The 19,572-nt window shown below is 27.6% G+C and overlaps 1 long non-coding RNA gene across 1 annotated transcript; it reads left to right on the forward strand.

Moving 5' to 3' along the window:
• Window positions 1–1,472: 1,472 nt before the first annotated feature.
• Window positions 1,473–19,306, forward strand: LOC126305118 (uncharacterized). The gene is made up of 2 exons (XR_007553313.1): window positions 1,473–3,297; window positions 18,912–19,306. It is a non-coding gene; the product is annotated as an uncharacterized LOC126305118 (long non-coding RNA).
• Window positions 19,307–19,572: the final 266 nt, after the last annotated feature.

Genomic DNA, 19,572 nt, shown 5'->3' on the forward strand with positions numbered 1-19,572 from the left:
CGGCCAATGTGACGATCTGGCTTTAAGTCGATTCGATAACAAATGACGAAAACGGACTGATTTATCAGGTTTTTACTACATATGAACACTTTTCACATTCTCCCATGCAACGCGGCTGCTAGTCCTCCTTTCATGCAACATCTTAAAGTCCTAGGTCATGTCCAATCCACCAAAGCCGGCTAAAGAGTGAATAATCGACAAGTAAAACTTGAATTGTACTACTTCTTACTGGCTATTACTTCAAATTAGAAGCTTCTTCTGTGTTCTACTATGGTGCTTTTAGTGTTTCGGTATACTGCAGCACGCGACATAGCTTTGCAGACGATAAATGTAACCGTTTCAGAGAGAAGAACGGCCAATGTGACGATCTGGCTTTTAGTCGATGCGATAACAAATGACGAATACGGACGGATTTATCAGGTTTTTACTACATATGAACACTTTTCACATTCTCCCGTGCAACGCGGCTGTTAGTCCTCCTTTCATGCAAAATCTTATGGTCCTAGGTCATGTCCAAGCCACCAAAGCAGGCTAAAAAGTGAATAATCGACAACTAAAACTTCAATTGTACTACTTCTTACTGGCTATTACTTCAACATAGAAGCTTCTTCTGTGTTCTACTATGGTGCTTTTAGTGTTTCCGCATACCGCAGCACGCGACATAGCTTTGCAGACGATAAATGTAACCGTTTCAGAGAGAAGAGCGGCCAATGTGACGAACTGGCTTTAAGTCGATTCGATAACAAATGACGAAAACGGACGGATTTCTCAGGTTTTTACTACATATGAACACTTTTCACTTTCTCCCATGCAACGCGGCTGCTAGTCCTCCTTTCATGCAAAATCTTAAGGTCCTAGGTCATGTCCAAGCCACCAAAGCAGGCTAAAAAGTGAATAATCGACAACTAAAACTTCAATTGTACTACTTCTTACTGGCTATTACTTCAACATAGAAGCTTCTTCTGTGTTCTACTATGGTGCTTTTAGTGTTTCCGCATACCGCAGCACGCGACATAGCTTTGCAGACGATAAATGTAACCGTTTCAGAGATAAGAGCGGCCAATGTGACGATCTGGCTTTAAGTCGATTCGATAACAAATGACGAAAACGGACGGATTTCTCAGGTTTTTACTACATATGAACACTTTTCACATTCTCCCTTGCAACGCGGCTGCAAGTCCTCCTTTCACGCAAAATCTTAAATTCCTAGGTGATGTCCAAGCCACCAAAGCCGGCTAAAAAGTGAATAATCGACAACTAAAACTTGAATTGTACTACTTCTTACTGGCTATTGCTTCAACTTAGAAGCTTCTTCTGTGCTCTACTATGGTGCTTTTAGTGTCTTTAATTATATATAATAGAGAAGTTGTTGTGGTCATACATAGGGGCGTTTCTTTTTTTTTTTTTTGTTAATGTTTGTGGTTTTTTTCTTTTTTTTTTTAAATATTTGAATCTTTTATTTTTTCCTGGTTTAATAAATTTAAAATTTTCTTATTTTTTATTTTTAAAAGTTTTATTCTTGCTTGTTTATTCACTTTTTCTTTGTATTATATGTAAGTTTTGTTAAACTAAATGTTCTTTTTGCAGTAATTTGATTTAATTATCAAGTGATTTTGGATTTAGCAATTGATTTAGTATCGGCATAATTCGTGCCAGCAGCCGCGGTTATACGATTGATACAAGTGAATATTATTGGTTAAAACAGTTGTTTATATTATTAGGGTTGAAATATAAATTTGTAAGGTGAAATGTTAAAATTTATTTGTGGCCCTTTTTATGAATCTGTGAAATTTAAATAATAAACTAGGATTAGATACCCTATTATTTTAAATGTTAATTATATTTACCAGGGTACTATTAGTTAAGGTCTTTAAACCCAAAGAATTTGGCGGTATCTCATTCCATTCAGAGGAACCTACCCCATGATTGATAATACACGATTTACTCTACTTAATTTATTTGTTTGTATATCTCCGTTATCAGAGAATCTTTTTAGAGTTATAATTCTCAAGATTTATAATTATAAAATATTTCAGGTCAAGGTGCAGCTTATAGTGAAGAGGAGGTGGGTTACAATAGATTTTTGTTTATAACGGATTTGATAGTGAAATACTGTTAATGAAGGTGGATTTGATAGTAATTTAATTTATTTAATTTAACTGATATTGGCTCTGAGATGTGTACACATCGCCTGTCGCTCTCATTATTGATTATTCTATTTTATTTTTAAGTAGCTTCAATTTAGATGAGATAAGTCGTAACATAGTAGATGTACTGGAAAGTGTATCTAGGAAGAGTTTCAAGATATAACTTATTAGTAAAGTGTTTCATTTACACTGAAAATTTTTCTGTGCAAATCAGGATATCTTGATTATTTATTTTATTATATTTATTTTTTGTTTATTTAATTATTTAATATAAATAATTTTATTGTATTTTTTCTTAGTATATTTTATAGAATTGATTTTTTAAATTATAGTTTATTGGTAATGTAAGTGTTTTATGAAATATTATTTTAAATTTTTTTAAGTAGATTTTATTTATTGTACCTTTTGTATCAGGGTTTATCAAAATTTTAGTATTTATTTTACTTGTCTCGATTTGGGTTGATTTATAAATAATTTATAGTTAATGTATCATAATTATTATTAAATTATTTATAGAAATGAGATGTTAATCGTTTCCCAAGATATCTAGTTTCTTAAGAAAAAATTTAATTTTTTAAAGTTATTTGTTTTTATTTAATTTTTTAAGTAAAAATATTAACTTATTTATTCTTTAAGGGATAAGCTTTGAAGTTAATAACCTATAATTTATTTTATAGAAATATAATAGTAAGCTTTAAACCAGCTATCTTTAAGATTACGTTTTAGTTCATTATTTTTTATTTTGATTTTATAAATATTTTAGGTTTTTTATTAAGATTATTAATTTAATTTTAAAATTTTTGTAATAATGATAGAATTAGTATATTTATTTGTATGAAATTTTTACCTTGTGAACTTATTATAAGGAACTAGGCAAAATTGATTTCCGCCTGTTTATCAAAAACATGTCCTCTTGTTTATATTTTGAGGTCTGGCCTGCTCACTGAGCGTATTTTTAAAGAGCCGCGGTATTTTGACCGTGCAAAGGTAGCATAATCATTAGTCTCTTAATTAGTGGCTGGAATGAATGGCTTGACGAGAAATCAACTGTCTCTTAATAAATTTTTGAATTTAACTTTTGAGTCAAAAGGCTTAAATTCTTCTTTAGGACGAGAAGACCCTATAGAGCTTGACATTTTACTTTTATATAGTTTTTTGTTTGTCTTTCTATATTTAATGATGATGTTTTGTTGGGGTGACATGAAGAATAAATAAACTCTTCATTATTATATCATTTATTTATGTTTGTTATTTTGATCCATAATTTATGATCATAAGATTAAGTTACCTTAGGGATAACAGCGTAATTGTTTTTGAGAGCTCATATCGACAAAGCAGATTGCGACCTCGATGTTGGATTAAGAAAAATTTTGGGTGCAGGAGCCCAATGATTAGGTCTGTTCGACCTTTAAATTCTTACATGATCTGAGTTCAGACCGGCGTGAGCCAGGTCGGTTTCTATCCTAAGATTGTTAATCCGTATTAGTACGAAAGGACCATATGGTTAAAATATTTTTTGTTATATTGATTAATATTAATTTATTTACTATTTTGACAGATTAATGTGTTGAATTTAGAATTCATTTATGTAGATTTTTTCTACAAATAGTATTGATACTTTATGATTTATTTATATTTATTTTGAATTTTCTTTTATTGGTTATTTGTGTTTTAATTAGTGTTGCCTTTTTAACTTTATTAGAGCGTAAGGTTTTGGGTTATATTCAGATTCGAAAGGGTCCAAATAAGGTAGGTTTTGTTGGAATTCCTCAGCCATTTAGAGATGCTATTAAGTTAATTTGTAAGGAGCAGCCAATTCCTATTATATCTAATTACCTACTTTATTATTTTTCCCCTGTTTTTAATTTAATGATTTCTTTAGCCGTTTGAGTAATTTTTCCTTATTTAACTTATATGTGTTCTTTTTCTTATGGATTTTTATTTTTTTTATGTTGTACTAGATTAGGTGTTTATACTGTTATAATTGCTGGTTGATCTTCTAATTCAAATTATTCATTATTAGGTTCTCTTCGTTCTGTTGCTCAAACAATTTCTTATGAAGTTAGTTTAGCTTTAATTTTATTGTCTTTAATTATTTTAATTGGTAGTTTTAATATATTTGATTTTATAAACTATCAGCTTTATTGTTGATTTATTATTATTTCTTTTCCTTTAGCTTTAGCTTGTTTTGCTTCTTGCTTAGCTGAAACTAATCGTACTCCTTTTGATTTAGCTGAAGGGGAATCTGAGTTAGTTTCAGGATTTAATATTGAGTATGGTGCGGGTGGTTTTACTTTAATTTTTTTAGCTGAATATACTAGAATTGTTTTCATAAGAATGTTATTGGCTTTAATTTTTTTAGGCGGTGATTTTTATTCTTTTATATTTTTTATTAAGCTTGCTATTATATCTTTTGGTTTTATTTGGGTTCGTGGAACATTACCACGGTTTCGTTATGATAAATTAATGTACTTAGCTTGAAAAAGTTTTTTACCTTTATCTTTGAATTTTTTTATTTTCTTTGTTGGTTTAAAGATTTTATTTATCTCATTTGTTTAGTGAAATTTTTTGAGAAAAGTTAATAGAAGAGTTAAACTTCTAATTTTATGTTTTCAAAACATATGCTTTTCCTAAGCTAATTAACTTTATTCCTTAATTAATTTATCTCATGCGTTTGCGACATGAACATTAATTAAGAAATATGTGAAGTAAATAATTGTTAAGATTTGACCTGTTATAATATAAGGTTCTTCAACAGGTCGTTTACCAATTCACGTTAGTAAGCATACAACAACTACTATAATTCAGAATAAAATTTGATTAATAGGGTAAAATTGAATGCCTCGGAATGGTGTTTTATTATAAAATGGTAAAATTATTAAGATTCTAATTGATAAAAATAATGCAATAACACCTCCTAACTTATTAGGGATAGATCGTAGAATTGCATATGCAAATAGGAAATATCACTCTGGTTGAATGTGAACTGGTGTTACTAATGGGTTGGCAGGTACAAAGTTATCTGGATCTCCTAATAGGTAAGGATTAATTAAACATAGTATAATTAATAATGATGTTATTATTACAAATGTAATAGAATCCTTAAAGGTAAAGTATGGATGGAATGGAATTTTTTCAATATCTCCATTTAGTCCAAGAGGATTATTAGATCCTGTTTGGTGAAGAAAAAATAAATGAATTGCTGCTATAGCAGCAATAATAAATGGTAATACAAAATGGAATGTGAAGAATCGATTTAATGTTGCATTATCAACAGCGAATCCTCCTCATACTCATTGGACTAAATCTGTTCCTAAGTATGGGATTGCTGATAATAAATTAGTAATTACTGTTGCACCTCAAAAAGATATTTGGCCTCAGGGTAAGACATATCCTATAAATGCAGTTGCTATAACTAAAAATAAAATCACTGTACCAATTATTCAGGTATGTATATATATATAAGATCCATAGTAAATTCCCCGTCCTACATGTAAGTAAATACAAATAAAAAATATAGATGCTCCATTTGCATGTAAGGTTCGGATAATTCAACCATTATTTACGTCTCGGCAGATGTGTACTACACTACTGAATGCTATTTCAATATTTGATGTATAATGTATAGCTAAAAATAGTCCAGTTACGATTTGAATTACCAAACATAACCCTAATAGGGATCCAAAATTTCATCAAAATGAAATATTTGTTGGGGCAGGTAAGTCAATTAAAGAGTTATTAATAATTTTAATTAAAGGATGTCTTAATCGTAAGGGTTTATTCATTAGTAATTATCTTATTTTACGAATAGGTCCCTGATTAATATTTGTGATTTTAACAACTGCTAGTAGTGCTAAAAATAAATAAATTATTATTATTATTGTAATAATGAATGTTGGTCTATTATATAATTTTTCTAAAGATATTGTTATTTCTTGATAATTGATTGAATTATCAATATTTATAGTTTCGGTGTTTTTGAAAAAGTCTATAAATATAGATATATCTAGAATAATTAATATTGATATGATAAATACCCATATTATTAATGTAATAATTATAGTAATTGATTTAGGCTGAAATATTTCGTTTGATGCAATTCTTGTAATGTAAATAAATAATACTAGTATACCACCAAGAAATGTTAAAAATAAAATATATGATAATCAATATCTTTCTATTATTGTTCCTGTTATTAATCCAACTAGGAAGGTTTGAAGGATAATAAAAAGCATTATTGATATTGGGTGTCTTAATTTAATAAAATTAATATTTATTACATTTGATAATGATATAATTATTATTTTGAACATTTCAGGGGTTAGTTTATTTAAAATATCGGTTTTGGGGACCGATGATGGAAGCTTTTCCACCTCTGAAGTTTTAAAAGTGGGGGCTGGACTTATTTCCGGTTTACAAGACCGGCGTTTTTTTTAAACTATTAAAACTAATGTTTATATTCTCTATTTTTACTTCTTTATTGATTTATTTTGCTGGTGTTTATGTTTTTTCTTCTAAACGTAAACATTTATTAATGGTTCTTTTGAGATTAGAATATATTGTTCTTTCTTTATTTATGTTAGTTATTGTTTTTCTTATTGAGTTTGATTATGATTATTTTTTTCCTGTTATTTTTTTAGTTTTTTCTGTTTGTGAGGGTGCTTTAGGTCTTTCTATTTTAGTTTCAATAATTCGTTCTCATGGTAATGATTTTTTTAATTCTTTTGGTTTATCTTTATGTTAAAGTATTTATTTATAACTATTTTTTTGATCCCTCTTTGTTTATTAAATAATTGTTGATGGTTGGTTCATTCTTTAATGTTTCTGTCGAGTTTTGTTTTTATAATTTGTGTTTATTCATATGCTGATTTGAATATAATTAGATATTATTTTGGTATTGATTATTTTTCTTTTAGTTTAATTTTACTTAGTTTTTGGATTTGTTCTTTAATAATCACTGCTAGAGGTTCAGTTTATTTAAGTTCATATCATTCTAATTTTTTTGTTTTTATGGTTTTGATTTTAATAATTATGCTTTATTGTTCATTTGCTAGATTAAGTCTTCTTTCTTTTTATATTTTTTTTGAGGCTAGATTAGTTCCTACTTTACTTTTAATTTTGGGTTGGGGTTATCAACCTGAGCGTTTGCAGGCTGGTGTTTATTTAATTTTTTATACTTTGGTTGCTAGATTACCTTTATTATTAGTTTTATTTAAGGTTTATGATTTTTCTAATACTTTATATTTTCCTTTATTGGTTGATTTTGGTTCTTATTATTTTATGTTTTATGTATTTATAATTTTGGCTTTTTTAGTTAAAATACCTATGTTTTTGGTTCATTTATGACTTCCTAAGGCTCATGTAGAGGCCCCTATTTCAGGTAGAATAATTCTTGCTGGTGTTTTATTAAAGTTAGGTGGTTATGGTATTTTTCGTGTTATAAAGGTTATTTCTTATTTGGGTTTAAAGTTTAATTATTTTTGATTATCTTTAGGTTTATCTGGAGGTGTAATTGTAAGATTTATTTGTTTTCGTCAGGTTGATTTAAAGTCTTTAATTGCATATTCTTCTGTTGCTCATATAAGAATGGTTATTGGTGGATTGATGACTATGAATTGATGAGGTTGTGTAGGTTCTCTTTCTCTAATGGTTGGTCATGGTTTATGTTCTTCTGGTTTATTTTGTTTATCTAATATTATTTATGAACGTTTAGGTAGACGAAGATTATTAATTAACAAGGGTATAATTAATTTGATGCCAAGAATGGCTTTATGATGATTTCTTTTAAGATCATCAAATATGGCTGCTCCTCCTTCTTTAAATTTGGTAGGTGAAATTAGATTATTAAATAGAATTATATCTTGATCTTCTTTTAGATTCTTTGCTTTGATTTTTTTTATCTTTTTTTAGAGCTGTTTATACTTTGTATATATATTCTTATTCTCAGCATGGGAATTATTATTCTGGTGTTTATACTTGTTCTCTTGGTTATTTTCGTGAATATCATCTTTTACTCTTACATTGATTGCCTTTAAATATTCTCTGTTTAAAGGGTGAGTATTTCTTTGTTTAGTTTGCTTAAGTATTTTAATTAAAAATATTGTTTTGTGGAATCAATGATATGAAGTTTTTCATCTTAGGCCGTGAATTTATTTTCTATTTGTTCTTTGAGTTTTTTTTCTTTGTTTATTTCGAGAACTATAATTTTTATTTTAGGTATTTATTATTTAATAATTGATTATAGAGTTTTTGTTGAGTGAGAGCTTTTCAATTTAAATGGTTCTATAGTTGTTATAACTTTAATTTTGGATTGAATATCTCTTATTTTTATATCTTTTGTTATATATATTTCTTCTTTGGTTATTTATTATAGAGAGGATTATATATCTGGTGAAAAGAATATAAATCGTTTTATTATTATTGTTTTAATATTTATTCTTTCTATAGGTTTTTTAATTATTAGTCCTAATTTAATTAGAATTTTATTAGGTTGAGATGGTTTAGGTTTAGTTTCTTATTGTTTAGTTATTTATTATCAAAATGTAAAATTTTATAGTGCTGGTATATTAACTGCACTTTCTAATCGTATTGGTGATGTTGCTATTTTAATTTCTATTGCATGAATATTAAATTTTGGTGGTTGAAATTATATTTATTATTATGATTTTATTTCTAGTTCTTTTGAAATAAAGCTAATTACTATATTAATTGTTTTAGCAGCTATAACTAAGAGAGCTCAGATTCCTTTCTCTTCATGACTTCCTGCTGCTATAGCAGCTCCTACTCCTGTTTCTGCTTTAGTCCATTCTTCTACTCTTGTTACTGCTGGTGTTTATTTATTAATTCGTTTTAGACCAATATTGGATACTTATAATTGTGGTTGATTTTTACTTTTAATTGGTTGTATAACTGTATTTATGGCTGGATTGGGCGCTAATTTTGAGTTTGATTTAAAGAAGATTATTGCTCTTTCTACTTTAAGACAACTTGGTTTAATAATGAGAATTTTGGCTATAGGTTATCCAAAGCTTGCATTTTTTCATTTATTGGCTCATGCTTTATTTAAGGCATTATTATTTATATGTGCAGGTTCAATAATTCATAATTTGAAGGATTCTCAGGATATTCGTTTTATAGGATCAATTGTTAATTTCATACCTTTAACTTCAGTTTGTTTTAATGTTTCTAGTTTATCTTTGTGTGGAATACCTTTTTTAGCGGGATTTTATTCAAAGGATTTAATTCTTGAGATGGTTTGTTTAAGATGAATTAATTGTTTAATTTTTTTTCTTTATTTTTTTTCTACTGGTTTAACTGCTACTTATTCTTTTCGTTTGTTTTATTATTCAATATCTGGTGATAATAATTTTTATTCTAGATTTTCTTTTGATGATAAGGGTTATTATATTTCATTTGGAATAATTGGTCTATTGTTTGTTGCTGTTTTTGGTGGTAGTCTTTTATCTTGATTAATTTTTCCTATTCCTCATGTGATTGCTTTACCTTATTATTTAAAGTTTTTAACTATTACAGTTGTTATTTTAGGTGCTTATTTAGGTTATCTTATTTCTAATTTTGATTTTTCTCATAATTTATTTTCTTTAAGTATACTTTCTTTTGTTAGATTTGCTGGTTCTATATGATTTATACCTTTTCTTTCAACTAAGTTTATTAGATATATTCCTTTAAAAATAGGTTATTATTCATCTAAGTCATTTGATTATGGTTGAGGTGAATTACTTGGTGGTCAAGGTTTATATAGATTATTTATTTATTTAATTGGTTATATTCAAGGTTGATATGATTCTAATTTCAAGATTTATCTTTTAACTTTTATTTTTTGAATATTTATTTTGGTAATATTGTTTTTCGTTTACTTAAATAGCTTATAATTAGAGCGTGACACTGAAGATGTTAAGGAAGTATTTTTACTTTTAGGTATTTATAAATATAGATATATTATTTTTACAGTGAAAATGTAATGTTTTATTTAAACTATATAAATTTTAGAAATGTTAACGGAGTTTAACCGCTAATATAAAAAGTTAGCAGCTTTCATATTGGCTTTACATTTCCTTAATTGGAACTATCATAGTTCAATTATATTATTAACAGTAATACGCCTCTTTTTGGCTTCAATTAATAAGAATAAGGGTAGTACATACCAATCTTCCAGGTCGAAACTGACTGCAATATTTCGCTTCTTATTCTATTTAAGGTTGATTGATAATATCAATACTTTTTGAATGCAACCCAAATGTTATGTTTAACTACAACCCTTTATTCTGCTCATTGTAATGCTCCTTGGTTTCATTCATGGTATAGTCCGCCTAATAGAACTAGAATAAAAAATATTGTTGATACTGTTCAGATTATAATGTCTGAAGTTTTAAAAATAATTACAATTGGTAGAATTAGTGCAATTTCTACATCAAAAATTAAAAAGATTACTGCGATTAGGAAGAATCGTAGTGAGAATGGTATTCGTGCTGATCTTTTTGGATCAAACCCACATTCAAATGGTGATCTTTTTTCTCGATCATTAATTAATTTTTTTGATAGTGTTGTTGCCAGGATTATAACAATTATTGGAATAATAAATCTAATGAAAACTCTTGTTGATAGAATTAGAATTGTTTTTCTTGATTTATATCAAGCTTTCTGATTGGAAGTCAAATGTACTATTTATACTAGAAAAACAATTATCTACCTCATCAATAAATAGAGATATATAAGAATAATCATACTACGTCTACGAAGTGTCAGTATCATGCTGCTGCTTCAAATCCAAAGTGATGTCTTGGTGAAAATTGATTTATTGAGTGTCGAAGTAGACATGTTGATAAAAAGATTGTTCCAATAATTACGTGTAAACCATGGAATCCTGTTGCAACAAAGAATGTTGATCCATAAACTGCATCTGCAATGGTAAAAGGTGCTTCTCAATATTCATATGCTTGAAGTATTGTAAAGTATAGTCCTAATAACACTGTGAAGAATAATCCTTGTAGAGCTTGAGTATGATTAGATTCCATTAAACTATGATGTGCTCATGTTACTGTTACTCCTAATGCTAAAAGAATAGCTGTATTAAGTAATGGAATTTGTATAGGGTTAAAGGGTTGAATTCCTATTGGAGGTCATAGTATTCCTAGTTCAATTGTTGGTGCTAATCTTCTTCTAAAGAATGCTCAAAAAAAAGAAACGAAAACTAATACCTCTGATGCAATAAATAAAATTATTCCTCATCGTAATCCAATTGATACAAATCCTGTATGTAATCCTTGATATGTTCCTTCTCGTACTACATCTCGTCATCATTGAATTATGGTTAATAGGGTAATTCCAAATCCGATTATGAATAAGTTAATATTAAATAGGTGAAATCATTTTGCTAGTCCTGATACTAGGACTATTGCTCCAATTGCTCCTGTTAATGGTCAAGGTCTATAGTCTACTAAGTGGAATGGGTGGTTTGAGTGAGTTGTTAACATAGGTTTAATATACTTCTCTAGAATATAGAGTTCTTAGAATTGAGAAAACATAGGCTTGAATTATTGCTACTGCTGATTCTAGAATTAATAGGAGTATTTGTCCAATAATTAGTAATGAGATTAAGTTTATTGCTATAGATGGTCCTGTGTTTCCTAATAAGGTTAATAATAAGTGTCCTGCAATTATATTTGCTGCCAACCGTACTGCTAATGTACCTGGTCGAATAACATTACTAATTGTTTCAATTAGTACTATAAATGATATTAATGCAGGCGGTGTACCTTGTGGTACAAGGTGTGTAAATATATGATTAGTATGGTTAATTCATCCAAATAATATAAATCTTAGCCATATAGGTAGGGCAATTGCAAATGTTAATGCTAAATGTCTTGTTCTAGTAAAAATATAAGGGAATAATCCTATGAAATTGTTAAATAATATTATAATAAAAATTGAGATGAAAATGAATGTTGTTCCATTAAATGATTTTGGTCCAAGAAGTGTTTTAAATTCATTATGTAAGGTTAAATTTAGTTTATTTCAGATAATGTTAATTCGTGATGGTGTAAGTCAAAATAGTGATGGGATTAATAATAGTCCTAGAAATGTTCTAGTTCAATTTAATGATAAATTAAAGATGTTAGTTGATGGGTCAAATGTTGAGAATAGATTTGTTATCATTTTCAATTTAAGTTTTTTATTTCAATTGTTCCTTTTTCTGCTCTTTTAATAAGGTTAGGTTTAAATGAGAAGAAGTTTATTTGATTAAACAAGATTAATGTAGCTGAAAATATAATGAATAGTGAGAATCATATACGAGGGGATATTTGAGGGATTTGGATATAATTTCCCCATCAGAAGTAGTCGTTAATTTACTATTATTTGGTTTAAGAGACCATTACTTACTTTCAGTCATCTGATGAATTTCAAGGTGTACTAATTTTTTTTAGTTACTTTAGATTGACACTCTAATGTTATTTATTTTAACTAACTCCTTAAATTATCTTAGATAATCACTTAATAAATAAATTTACTGAAGTTCTTTCAATTACAATTGGTATGAATCTGTGGTTTGCTCCACAGATTTCTGAGCATTGTCCAAAGAATAATCCAGGTCGATTTATTGTGAATGTTCCTTGATTTAACCGACCTGGCGTTGCATCAATTTTAACCCCTAATGCAGGAACTGCTCATGAGTGTAGAACATCTGATGCTCTTGTTAATACTCGTACTTCTGTATTTATTGGTAGGATTGTTCGGTTATCTACATCTAGTAGTCGAAATCCATCATTTTCTAGGTCTTGTTCTGGTGTTATATAAGTGTCAAATTCTACGTCTATGAAGTCTGAATATTCATATCTTCAGTATCATTGTCGTCCAATGGTTTTAATTGTAATTATTGCATCTACTGAATCATCAAGTAAATATAATAGTCGTAATGATGGAAGGGCAATAAAAATTAATGTAATTGCTGGTAAAGCTGTTCAGATTGTTTCAATTAAATGTCCATGAAGTATATTACGGTTAGTATAGGCAATAAATAATATATAACTTAGGGCATAACCTACAATTACTGTAATTAATAATAATACGACCATAGTATGATCATGAAAGAATGATAATTGCTCCATTAATGGTGAAGCTCCATCTTGAAGAGATAAATTTGATCATGTTGCCATTAATAAATATTTTCTAATAAAAGGTCAAACCTTTATTTGTAGAGCTTAAATCTACTGCACTAATCTGCCATATTAGAATCTAGAGATTAATGGTAATTCTGAGTAACTATGTTCTGCAGGAGGGTTATTTTGTAGTCATTCTGTTGATCTTCTTATGTTAGCTCTAAATATAATTGCTCGGTTTGTAATCATTCTTTCTCATATAATTACAATGAATATAATGATTCCTACAATAGAAATTGTAGATCCAATTCTTGATACTACGTTTCATGATGTATATGCGTCTGGGTAGTCTGAGTATCGTCGAGGTATTCCTGCTAATCCTAGGAAGTGTTGAGGAAAGAATGTTAAATTTACTCCAATGAATATAATTGTAAATTGGATTTTTAATCATGTATTATTTATAGTTAATCCTGTAAATAGTGGGTATCATTGAATGACACCTCCTATAATTGCAAATACTGCTCCTATAGATAATACATAATGAAAGTGGGCTACTACATAATATGTATCATGTAATACAATATCAAGTGATGAATTTGCTAATGCTAATCCTGTTAATCCACCAATTGTAAATAGGAAAATAAATCCTAGAGCTCATAATAATGGTGGATTGAACTTGAATTTAGTTCCATATAATGTAGCTAATCATCTAAATACCTTAATTCCTGTAGGTACAGCAATAATTATTGTTGCTGATGTAAAATATGCTCGTGTGTCAACATCCATTCCTACTGTGAATATATGATGTGCTCATACAATAAATCCTATTAGTCCAATTGATAGTATAGCATAAATTATACCTAATGTTCCAAATGATTCAATTTTTCCTCTTTCTTGACATACAATATGTGAAATAATTCCGAACCCCGGTAGAATTAAAATATAAACTTCTGGGTGTCCAAAGAATCAAAATAGATGTTGATATAGAATTGGGTCACCCCCTCCTGCAGGGTCAAAGAATGATGTATTTAAATTTCGATCTGTTAATAATATAGTAATAGCTCCTGCTAAAACTGGAAGTGAAAGAAGGAGAAGTAATGCTGTAATAGCTACAGATCATACAAATAAAGGTGTTTGATCTAAAGTTATACTTTCTGATCGCATATTAATTGCTGTTGTAATGAAATTCACTGCACCAAGAATAGATGATACACCTGCTAAGTGTAATGAAAAAATAGCTAGATCTACAGATGCACCCCCGTGTGCAATAGCTCCTGCTAGAGGAGGGTAAACTGTTCATCCTGTACCAGCACCATTATCTACTATAGAAGATGTAAGAAGAAGGGTTAGTGAAGGTGGTAGTAATCAAAAACTTATATTATTTATTCGTGGAAATGCTATATCTGGTGCACCAATTATTAGTGGAACAAGTCAATTACCAAATCCACCAATTATAATAGGTATTACTATAAAGAAAATTATTACGAATGCGTGAGCTGTAATAATAACATTATAAATCTGGTCATCCCCAATTAGAGATCCGGGTTGGCCAAGTTCAGCACGAATAAGTATTCTTATTGATGTTCCTACTATTCCTGCTCATGCTCCAAATATGAAGTATAAAGTACCAATGTCCTTATGGTTTGTTGAGAATAATCATTTTTGCGGTAAGATGGCTGAATTTTAGGTGGTAGACTGTAAATCTACTTATGAGATGTTTTCTCTCTTATCATATTTAGGTCTTATATTCAATTATGATTCTAGACTGCAATTCTAGAGGTGTAAAATTTTACTAAGGCCTAAAAGATTATTCTTTTAATTATAACTTTGAAGGTTATTAGTTTGATTAACTTAAGTCCTTAGTATAATGAAATTAAGGTTGATGTTGAAATCAATCCTATTGTTGAAATTATTACTGTTATAGGAAGAATGATTCTTGATTTTTGGGACTTTATCTTTATAGATCACGAATTTTCTGTGTATGATATAATTAGAGCTGAGAATCTAATACGTATATAGTAGTAGAGTGTAATTGTAGTTAATACAACTATAATAGTTATGATAGTTGTTATATTATTTTCTATTAATGATTGTATTACAATTCATTTTGGTAAGAATCCAAGGAATGGTGGTAGTCCACCTAAAGATAATAAAGATAAGAATATTATGAATTTAATTTCGGTTTTTATATTTCTGGCTGAATAAATTTGATTTATGAAAAATAAATTTATTTGCTTAAATAATAAAACTATAATTAATCTTAATAGTGAGTAAATAATGAAGTATAGTTCTCAGATGTTTTCTCTGACTGTTAATGATCTAATTATTCAACCTAGATGTCTGATTGATGAATATGCTAAAAGTTGTCGTAAGGATGTTTGATTTAAACCTCCTATTGCCCCAATAATAATTCTTAAGATAATAATTGTTCAAATAAAAGTTCTTAATTGAATACAATAAGATAAGACCATTATTGGGGCGATTTTTTGTCATGTTATTAATGTTAAACAATTATTTCATCTTGATGCTCCTATAACTTCTGGAAATCAGAAATGGAAAGGTGCAGCTCCAATCTTTAATAATAGTCTAGATCTAATTATTATTGATGGGATAAATTCTGTTTCTCATCCCATAGGATATTTTATTTGAATCAGCAAAATTGAAAATAATAATATTGTCGATGCTATTGCTTGGACAATAAAATATTTACTTGATGATTCGTTTATTATTATATTTTTATTTCTTGTTAGGAGCGGAATAAATGAAAGTAAGTTGATCTCAAGTCCTATTCAAACCCCAAATCAGGAATTTGATGAAATGGACAGGATCGTTCCTATCATTAATGTTGATAGGAAGAGAAGTTTTGTAGAGTTGTTGGTCATTAAAAAGGAGAGGATTGATACCTCTATAAATGGGGTATGAACCCATTAGCTTGTTTAGCTTACCTTTTTACATTAAGGTGTATGATGCACGTTAGTTTTTGATACTAAAGGAGGTAGTTTAATTCTATCTTATGTAATTTTAATGAAGGTAATTTTATTTACTTTATTTACCCTATCAAGGTAACCCTTTAATCAGGCACTTCATTTATTTAATATATAAATCGAAAGTTTTTTTTTGAAATTCTTTTATGTATTATTTTGTTTAATTAAGATTAATTTATCCTGCTCATTTTATTTTTTTTATATATATATATAATAAATAATTTATATTAATATATTACATTTAATTGAAATTAAATTATTATAAGTTCATCTTACCATTATCAATTGATTATTCTAATGAACTTATTTACCTAGGATTATAGCTACTTATGTTTTTAGCTTAAAATAGGTTATTATAATATAATATATATAATAATATGTAACTTAATATTTAATATTATTATAATTGGATATAATAAATAAAATTATTATTTTAATATAAAATATTATATTTAATATAAATAATTATATTAATTATAATAATATAATTATATAAATTATCTATAATTAGATTATTTAACTAATATATATGAAAGTTAACTTAATATAAAAAAAAGAATTCATATTAATAACATATTATATTAAATTACATAATTGTATACAATATATTTATTATATTATTTAATCTTTCTTTATTTATTAGTGAAAAGAAAGATTAAATAAGAAAGAATATGATACATTTATTGCTATACATGTTCCATATTAATCTTTAATTATATATAATAGAGAAGTTGTTGTGGTCATACATAGGGGCGTTTCTTTTTTTTTTTTGTTAATGTTTGTGGTTTTTTCTTTTTTTTTCTTTAAATATTTGAATCTTTTATTTTTTCCTGGTTTAATAAATTTAAAATTTTCTTATTTTTTATTTTTAAACGTTTTATTCTTGCTTGTTTATTCACTTTTTCTTTGTATTATATGTAAGTTTTGTTAAACTAAATGTTCTTTTTGCAGTAATTTGATTTAATTATCAAGTGATTTTGGATTTAGCAATTGATTTAGTATCGGCATAATTCGTGCCAGCAGCCGCGGTTATACGATTGATACAAGTGAATATTATTGGTTAAAACAGTTGTTTATATTATTAGGGTTGAAATATAAATTTGTAAGGTGAAATGTTAAAATTTATTTGTGGCCCTTTTTATGAATCTGTGAAATTTAAATAATAAACTAGGATTAGATACCCTATTATTTTAAATGTTAATTATATTTACCAGGGTACTATTAGTTAAGGTCTTTAAACCCAAAGAATTTGGCGGTATCTCATTCCATTCAGAGGAACCTACCCCATGATTGATAATACACGATTTACTCTACTTAATTTATTTGTTTGTATATCTCCGTTATCAGAGAATCTTTTTAGAGTTATAATTCTCAAGATTTATAATTATAAAATATTTCAGGTCAAGGTGCAGCTTATAGTTAAGAGGAGGTGGGTTACAATAGATTTTTGTTTATAACGGATTTGATAGTGAAATACTGTTAATGAAGGTGGATTTGATAGTAATTTAATTTATTTAATTTAACTGATATTGGCTCTGAGATGTGTACACATCGCCCGTCGCTCTCATTATTGATTATTCTATTTTATTTTTAAGTAGCTTCAATTTAGATGAGATAAGTCGTAACATAGTAGATGTACTGGAAAGTGTATCTAGGAAGAGTTTCAAGATATAACTTATTAGTAAAGTGTTTCATTTACACTGAAAATTTTTCTGTGCAAATCAGGATATCTTGATTATTTATTTTATTATATTTATTTTTTGTTTATTTAATTATTTAATATAAATAATTTTATTGTATTTTTGTCTTAGTATATTTTATAGAATTGATTTTTTAAATTATAGTTTATTGGTAATGTAAGTGTTTTATGAAATATTATTTTAAATTTTTTTAAGTAGATTTTATTTATTGTACCTTTTGTATCAGGGTTTATCAAAATTTTAGTATTTATTTTACTTGTCTCGATTTGGGTTGATTTATAAATAATTTATAGTTAATGTATCATAATTATTATTAAATTATTTATAGAAATGAGATGTTAATCGTTTCCCAAGATATCTAGTTTCTTAAGAAAAAATTTAATTTTTTAAAGTTATTTGTTTTTATTTAATTTTTTAAGTAAAAATATTAACTTATTTATTCTTTAAGGGATAAGCTTTGAAGTTAATAACCTATAATTTATTTTATAGAAATATAATAGTAAGCTTTAAACCAGCTATCTTTAAGATTACGTTTTAGTTCATTATTTTTTATTTTGATTTTATAAATATTTTAGGTTTTTTATTAAGATTATTAATTTAATTTTAAAATTTTTGTAATAATGATAGAATTAGTATATTTATTTGTATGAAATTTTTACCTTGTGAACTTATTATAAGGAACTAGGCAAAATTGATTTCCGCCTGTTTATCAAAAACATGTCCTCTTGTTTATATTTTGAGGTCTGGCCTGCTCACTGAGCGTATTTTTAAAGAGCCGCGGTATTTTGACCGTGCAAAGGTAGCATAATCATTAGTCTCTTAATTAGTGGCTGGAATGAATGGCTTGACGAGAAATCAACTGTCTCTTAATAAATTTTTGAATTTAACTTTTGAGTCAAAAGGCTTAAATTCTTCTTTAGGACGAGAAGACCCTATAGAGCTTGACATTTTACTTTTATATAGTTTTTTGTTTGTCTTTCTATATTTAATGATGATGTTTTGTTGGGGTGACATGAAGAATAAATAAACTCTTCATTATTATATCATTTATTTATGTTTGTTATTTTGATCCATAATTTATGATCATAAGATTAAGTTACCTTAGGGATAACAGCGTAATTGTTTTTGAGAGCTCATATCGACAAAGCAGATTGCGACCTCGATGTTGGATTAAGAAAAATTTTGGGTGCAGGAGCCCAATGATTAGGTCTGTTCGACCTTTAAATTCTTACATGATCTGAGTTCAGACCGGCGTGAGCCAGGTCGGTTTCTATCCTAAGATTGTTAATCCGTATTAGTACGAAAGGACCATATGGTTAAAATATTTTTTGTTATATTGATTAATATTAATTTATTTACTATTTTGACAGATTAATGTGTTGAATTTAGAATTCATTTATGTAGATTTTTTCTACAAATAGTATTGATACTTTATGATTTATTTATATTTATTTTGAATTTTCTTTTATTGGTTATTTGTGTTTTAATTAGTGTTGCCTTTTTAACTTTATTAGAGCGTAAGGTTTTGGGTTATATTCAGATTCGAAAGGGTCCAAATAAGGTAGGTTTTGTTGGAATTCCTCAGCCATTTAGAGATGCTATTAAGTTAATTTGTAAGGAGCAG

The sequence above is a fragment of the Schistocerca gregaria genome, unplaced genomic scaffold, assembly GCF_023897955.1.
Source record: "Schistocerca gregaria isolate iqSchGreg1 unplaced genomic scaffold, iqSchGreg1.2 ptg000256l, whole genome shotgun sequence".
Classification (NCBI taxonomy): Eukaryota; Metazoa; Arthropoda; class Insecta; order Orthoptera; family Acrididae; genus Schistocerca; species Schistocerca gregaria.